The sequence below is a fragment of the Lynx canadensis genome, chromosome C2 (assembly GCF_007474595.2).
Source record: "Lynx canadensis isolate LIC74 chromosome C2, mLynCan4.pri.v2, whole genome shotgun sequence".
Lineage (NCBI taxonomy): Eukaryota > Metazoa > Chordata > Mammalia > Carnivora > Felidae > Lynx > Lynx canadensis.
In genome coordinates this window covers 10141038-10148014 of record NC_044311.2, presented here as the reverse complement: position 1 = coordinate 10148014, position 6977 = coordinate 10141038, and the positions used below count along the sequence as shown (strand labels likewise).

The window sequence follows — 6977 nt, the reverse complement described above, 5'->3', positions numbered from 1 at the left end:
AAAAAAAACATGTATATGTTAAATAAATAAAACTTTATTCATAACAGCCAAAAAGCAGAAACAATCCAAATGTTCATCAATTGATGAATGGCTAAACAAAAATGTGAAATATCCATGCAGCGGAGTATTATTTAGCCATCAAAAATTAATGAAACACATATACATGCTACATGTATGAACCTTGAAAACATTATGCTAGGTGAAAGAAACCAGATACAAAGGTCCATGTCACATGATTCCATTTTTATGAAATGTCCAGAACAGGCAAATCTATAGAGAAAGAAGGTAGATTGATAGTCACTGGAGGGTTCTGGGGTAGAGAGGGCAAGAGGGAGTGATAGTTAAAGGATGCCAGGGGCACCTGGGTGGCTCAGTCAGCTAAGCATTGGCTCCGGCTCAGGTCATGATCTCATGGTTTGTGAGTTCGAGCCCTGCGTCGGGCTCTGTGCTGACAGCTCTGAGCCTGGAGTCTGCTTTGGACTCTGTGTCTCCCTCTCTCTACCCCTCCCTGAGCTGTGTCTCTCTCTTTCTCCCCCCTTAAAAATAAATGAATAAACATTAAAAAAAAAACAAACCACTAAACTGTAAACTTTAAAGGGGTGAATTTTACAGTATATGAATTATATCTCAATGTTTTAAAACTCAAATAAGTCATGGAATTAGAATAAGTGTGATATACTTAGTATAGAACAAAGTGGGACTAATCATCTTTATTTGATTGTTTGCTGCAATAATGTTAAGAAAGAAAAGCAGAGCACAAAATTCAATAGATTTCAGTAATTCCTTCTGCAAAAGTTTATGGAGCTCTTACCATCCTATGTTAAGAGCTGCTTCAGAGTGCACAGAGTGTACAAAGTTGACTGGTCCTCAGCTCCTGTCCAAGAAGTTAATGGAGAGGCTTAGAAGAGGACACGGTGGACTGATGACAGCCCAAGCAGGGTTGCTTCTGCTTGTCTACCCAAGCACAGGGCATGTCAAGCGGGCCACCAGGCTTCCAGTTCTGGTTGCTGCAGACAGGCCTTCCTGGAAAGGGAATGACTGGTGAGATGAAGGCTAACAAGCCACCCAGGAGAGAGACACTAGAATAAATTATAGAACAAAATCACAGCTCGGTCTCCCAGACAAGAGAGTGGTTGTGCACCCTTCCATCTGGGGCCCCTGACTAAGGAGAGGGAAGGATTGGACCAGATTTCTCTGGCTCCCAACCTAATCTCAGGGCAGGTTCTTCTAGGCAAGGAGGCTGGGGAGGGGATGTATTAAGGAGCCGGAAAACATGAGTCATCGTGCAATAGGTTATATCAGAGATTAAGAAAATGAGGGGAGGGCAAATAACTTTTAAAAGGTACAACCTGGGTGGGAGATGGTCCCACTTCAGCAAAGTGATGAAGGGTAGAGGCACAGCCTAGATGGTGTGAGGCTGATGGAATAATGGGGCCTAGCTTGGTACCAAGTGAAGGAGAGGGGACAGCATCACACACAGAGTGACCATCATGGCTGACTCAGGTCATAGGAACAGCAATGTGGAAGAGACATGGCCAGGACCACAGGGAGGGGATGAGACCAAAAAGTCTGGGATATAGTGGATACAGCAGGAAGATTCTAGCTTTCCTAATGGAGCAACAGCTATTCCGTTATCTTTTTTATCATTAGCTGCGCCTCCCCGACTCCTTTCCTCTATCAGTTTGTGGGACCTGGGGACCTGTGGTTACACAGAATACAAAGCAAAATGCTGGAAATGACCCAAGACAATAAAAGTGCTGGGGAGTGGCGCCTGGGTGGCTCTTGCCGGTTAAGCATCGTACTCTTGATTTCAGTTCAGGCCATGGGCTCACAGTTCATGGGTCTGAGCCCCACACTGAGTTCTGCGCTGGCAGTTTGGAGCCTGCCTGAGGTTTTCTCTCTCCTCTCTCTCTGCAACTCCCCCTCCCTCTCTCTCTCAAAATAAATAACTAATCTTACAAAAAAAAGTGCTGGGGAAAGTGTGTTTCAAAAGAGAAAGTAGCATTAGTGTGGAGATCAGGAAAGATTTTACTCACAAAGGTAGTATCATATGAATTTGAAAGGATGTGAAAGATTTAAAAAACTGTTTCCTGATGACAATAATACTAGTTTGAGAAAGACACAAAAACACAAAGAAAAAATGAAAATCACAAATTATTCTACTACTCAGATAAAACAACCATTAACATTTGAGGGGTATATCTTTCCTCATTTAATGTTATATACATCTATATATCTATTTATATCTGTCTATAAATATCTACATCTATATGGGTATATAGATATAAAAGTACATGTGTTGTGAATATATATGTACATATAATATATACACACATTTTTATATTTCAAAAAACCCTTGTGATTGATAAGGATTCTGAAAGGGAAACAGAAGAGGAGACAGAGAATAAGCATAGGGAGGGCAAAAAAATGCACTGAACGGCAACGAAGCATTGCAGAAACAACATGAGCTAAACAGGACTGGGTTCAAATCCTGCCTCTGCCTCAATGGAAACCCATGAAAATTATTTAATTATGTTGATCCCCAGGTTCCTCACGTATAAAATGGGGATAATAATATTTACATGATAGAGCTGCTTTAATGATCAGAGACGTGGATATGTCAAGTGTATGGCAATGTGCCTAGAGAATGGTAGGCAGTGAGCACATGTGTTGGTGTAGCACAGGCTGTTTGGGTAGCTGCATGTGGTTCTGCTTCCTTCTGGTGTAAAATACTTGCAGGTAAGGGGGAGGCCAGAGACAACTCACTCATTGTAGCCCATGGATCTCAAGGATTCCAGAGCCCACTGACTGTAAGAACAAATTCACCAGAAGTGGCAATAGATCTTTTAAAACTGTTTAACAGCCACCCCCCCCCCCCCCGCAATTTCTAGAAAAATCACAACCTGTGTAGTACACTTAACACTCAGCCATCTCACTGCAAGGGATTTCCTTCTCATCAGCCATACTGCATTAGGCAACAGGCCAAGGTTACTAGGTCAGTTTTTTAATGGTTATTTTAATATTCTTCATGCTTGAAAAATTCTTCTGACCCTCATAAGCCAAAGTAGCAGAAGGACTATGATGGCTAGAATCTGACTGCTGATTCACTGAGTGAACTTGGGTCAGGTAGATAATCTATTTCTCCTGAAACAGGGCAGGCAAGTTACTGTCCCTGAGCAAAAGCATCAGCATATAGGGACAGTGACTCAGGGCCACCAATTTGAGTGAAGTATCTACATAATCCATTTTTCTCCAAAGCTATAAAAGTAATTGCCCACCCATCTCTGGCGAAGGAGACTATTATCCTTTCTTCACTGTGATTTGGATCTAATTTAGATATCAGCTATATTTATGAGCCCTCGATTCATTAAGCCATGGAGACAAACAGATGGTGCCTTGTAATCAGGATAAGGGCAAAATGACTTGGAGAGCCTGGAGATCAGTCAACACAAACCTATCTGCAGTGCCATTGAGGATGGCAGTATCTCCCAGAAGAGGCACCTCATTCTCAGGGAATTAGCAGACTGTAAAAATGGCCCTAAATCATTGCTGAGAGATATAGAGTAAGAGGAAGAAGAGAAGCAATCACCATCCAAAGCAGTGGGGGAGAAGGGAGGAGGGTTCTGAAAGGGCGACTGTGTAAACGGTGGGTGATCAAGAGAATTAAGAGGCTACAGGAGTCCACAGCCCCCACCTGGATATTGCAGCCCCAGTAGCTGAAATGCAACCTGCGTCACTGAACTGAGGAACTGACCTCTGCAGAGAGACAACAGTGAGTCATTCAGCCAGTATCTACTGGAGGCTTATGTTCAGGACACCACTAGGTTAGCATTGTGGGCGGTACAAAGATACACGTAACAGAGGCTCTCCTGCCAGGGTGCTTGTAACCCAATGTTCACATGTGACCACAGTACTCAGCATCATATCGAGTGCCAGGAAGCAGCTAGGGAGCCATGCAGAAAATTATGTTTATCCCTCCTGGTGGAAAGAGTTGTTTGCCTGGGATAAACAGAAAGCTTTTGCTTCCAGTGATTAATTCTGTTTTTGTATAACCTATTAACATACCTGTGCAAATACAGATCATAAAAATAAGCCAATCTTTTTAGTTATATAGATTATATAAGATTGTAAGTATTCTAACTTAAAAAATCAAGATATAAAACCGAATATTCTCTACTGAAGGGCATATTTAACAACAAACTATATGGAATGTAAAATTATATAAATTTTTTAAAATGTTTATTTATTTTGAGAGAGAGAGTGCAAGCACGAGCAAGCAGGGGAGAATCTGAAGAATCACAGCATCTGAAGCAGGCTGCCCCTCCCCCACTCACACTCCAGAGCCTGGAGCCTGCTTTGGATTCTGTCTCTCTGCCCCTCCCCCCTCTAAAAAATAAATATACATTAAAAAATTTTTTTTTAAAGTTTTCCTGTATAAATAATCCTCTTAACATCACTGCATACAGCAGTCAGGCAAATCTGGGCCAGTTTGGTCAGAGCAGAATACCATGAGAGCAAAGGCAGAGTGCCATCCCTACCTTAGATCTTCCCAGAGCTTCATAGGACTGGCCCCTCGTCGTTCAGTCCTCTGCTCAGATGTCATGGGCTGGATGTGGAGAAAGGAGGAAGTCGTGTCAGGGATTTACCCAGGTTTCATATTTGGTTAATGAGATGGATAGCCGTTCCACCAGCCAAGTCAGGGAATTTAGGAGAAAGTGCAGGCTTATTGGGAGGGGAGTGTCCACAGCAGGGGGAAGGAGGGGAAAGAGATGATTAATCCAGCTCACTTATGGACATGTTGTAGAATCTGTGGGATACTGAGGTAGAGATGTCCAACACACAACTGAGTGTAGGGTTCTACAGCTCAGGTAAGAAGTATGGCAGAGAGAGAAGAGAGCATCAGTATACAGATGACAGTAAAAAACCATGAGGGTACATCAGATGATCCCAAGAGGAAAAAAGAGAGTAGATGTCTTTCACTATTGTAGTCTCAGTAGTGTGACAGTAACAGAGACCTGTGGGTTAAGCAAAGAGTGATATGGAAATAACACACATATTTTTTTCCTCCTAAACCAGGGAGAGAGAAAATAGAAAAATAACTACAGGAAGGATGAAGGAGCTAGGAAGGGACTTTTTCTAGAAGTAGAAGAGTCTTGGGTAGGAGAAGCCCATAACAAGAGAGAGCAAACACAATTACAGATGAGAGAGCAAACAATTGATAGCGGACATGGCAAGAAATGATGGAATCCAGTACAGGAATTGGTGTTCAGTGGGAGGAAGGCACTCAAGACCAGAAGAAATGACTGAGGTGGATGCAGGTAAGTCCAGATGTGGGAGCAAAGGAAGAGGTAAGAGAAGTTCTCAGTGCTCTCAGTGAAAAGGGTTAGTGGGGATATCAGGGGAATGGAAGGTGAGGCTGAGCAAAGATAAATGAAAAGTGTGACTTAATGGCACAGTTCAGGACATTTAGAGGTCTAGAGAAGAAAAGTGATTTAAGGTTGCATTGCTGGCTAGTGCTTAGGAATATGGCAGCAAGAGGAAGGGGACTGCATTAGAGAGGGGAACTAACATGTACGGAGTGTCTGATATATCCTAAGCACTGTTCTTGGTAAATAGGGTTATTTAGATCTAAATAGGGTTATTTAGATCATACAATGCATCTAAGGAACTTACTAATATCCCCATTTTGTTGATGAAATGTTGAGGTTCCAACAGGCTAAATGACTTGTTTGAGGTCATAATGGTAATAAGCATTCAAGGCAGCATTCAAATCCATGTCTCTCAACTACATGCATGTAGCAGTCCTGGGGACACAGGCCAGTCCCCTTTCCACTCCACCACATTTTCCCCCCTTGGTACTTCTTAAGAAGAATGTTGCTGCCCAAAATAAAATAAAATAAAATAAAATAAAATAAAATAAAATAAAATAAAAGGGGGGGGTGCCTGGGTGGCTCAGTTGGTTAAGCGTCTGACTTCGGCTCAGGTCATGATCTCGCGGTCCGTGAGTTCGAGCCCCGCATTAGGCTCTGTGCTGACAGCTCAGAGCCTAGAGCCTGTTTCAGATTCTGTGTCTCCCTCTTTCTCTCTCCTCCCCCTCTCCTGCTCTCTCTCTTCTCAAAAATAAACGTTAAAAAAAAAAATTAAAAGAATGTTGCTGCCCAGAACAACAATAATAATACCTAGTGCATTGGTGGAAAAATTAATTCAAGACTAAAATGTTTCAAGTATAATATTTTTGTTCACTACAGAAAATATCACTATCTAAACACACAAATCCTACTGCCATACTCGTTACTAATAGAAAAATATTTTACATAGTTGAGTGAAACCAATGATATAAAAGTAGGAGACATTGACTTCCCCCCATGTGGAGAGTTTTGAGATTGCATTTTAGAACTATTCTTCCTAAAGGGCAGAGTGATGGACTAGGTACCTCAGACTTAATGTTCTGGCATATATAATTTGTGAAAAAGAGAAACTATCATACCTGAGCAGAACCTGGTGGCCTGATACGATTAGCAGCTGCTCCTTCTGGGGGGAAAAATAGCATTTCTTATAAAACACTTGATAGACTTAAATAAGCAGTCCAGGAAGGGGCCCAATTACCTTTTGCCACAGAATCTTGGTTTATTTAAAAGTTCCTACCTAGTTTTAAACAAAACTTTTGGGGCACTGGGTTGCTCAGTCAGTTAAGCCTCTGACTTTAGCTCAGGCGATGATCTCATGGTTCCTGGGTTCAAGCCCTGCATCGGGCTCCATGCTGACAGCATGGAGCTGGCTTGGGATCCTCTCTCTGACTCTCCCCCACTCTCTATCAAAATAAATAAATAAACTTTAAAACGTTATTAATGTGCCTGGGAAGTTTACTTTTGTTTAAAACAAACACCTTAAGTAGTATTCCATGAATCTACAAAATGTAAGATGTACAGAGCTGTGACATATTGAGTAGCCCTGCAGGGCAGTCCTCTAATGTGGAT

The 6977-nt window shown here is 42.0% G+C and overlaps 1 non-coding gene across 2 annotated transcripts; it reads right to left on the bottom strand.

Moving 5' to 3' along the window:
* Positions 1–241: 241 nt before the first annotated feature.
* On the bottom strand, positions 242–6716 carry LOC115523415. 2 transcript variants are annotated; one of them, XR_003971723.1, is made up of 5 exons: positions 6488–6716; positions 5674–5877; positions 4539–4606; positions 812–1699; positions 242–270 (listed from the first exon to the last, which is right to left on the bottom strand). It is a non-coding gene; the product is annotated as an uncharacterized LOC115523415 (transcript). The 2 variants fall into 2 exon arrangements; XR_004344074.1 differs by lacking the exon at positions 242–270 and having other exon boundaries at positions 529–1699.
* Positions 6717–6977: the final 261 nt, after the last annotated feature.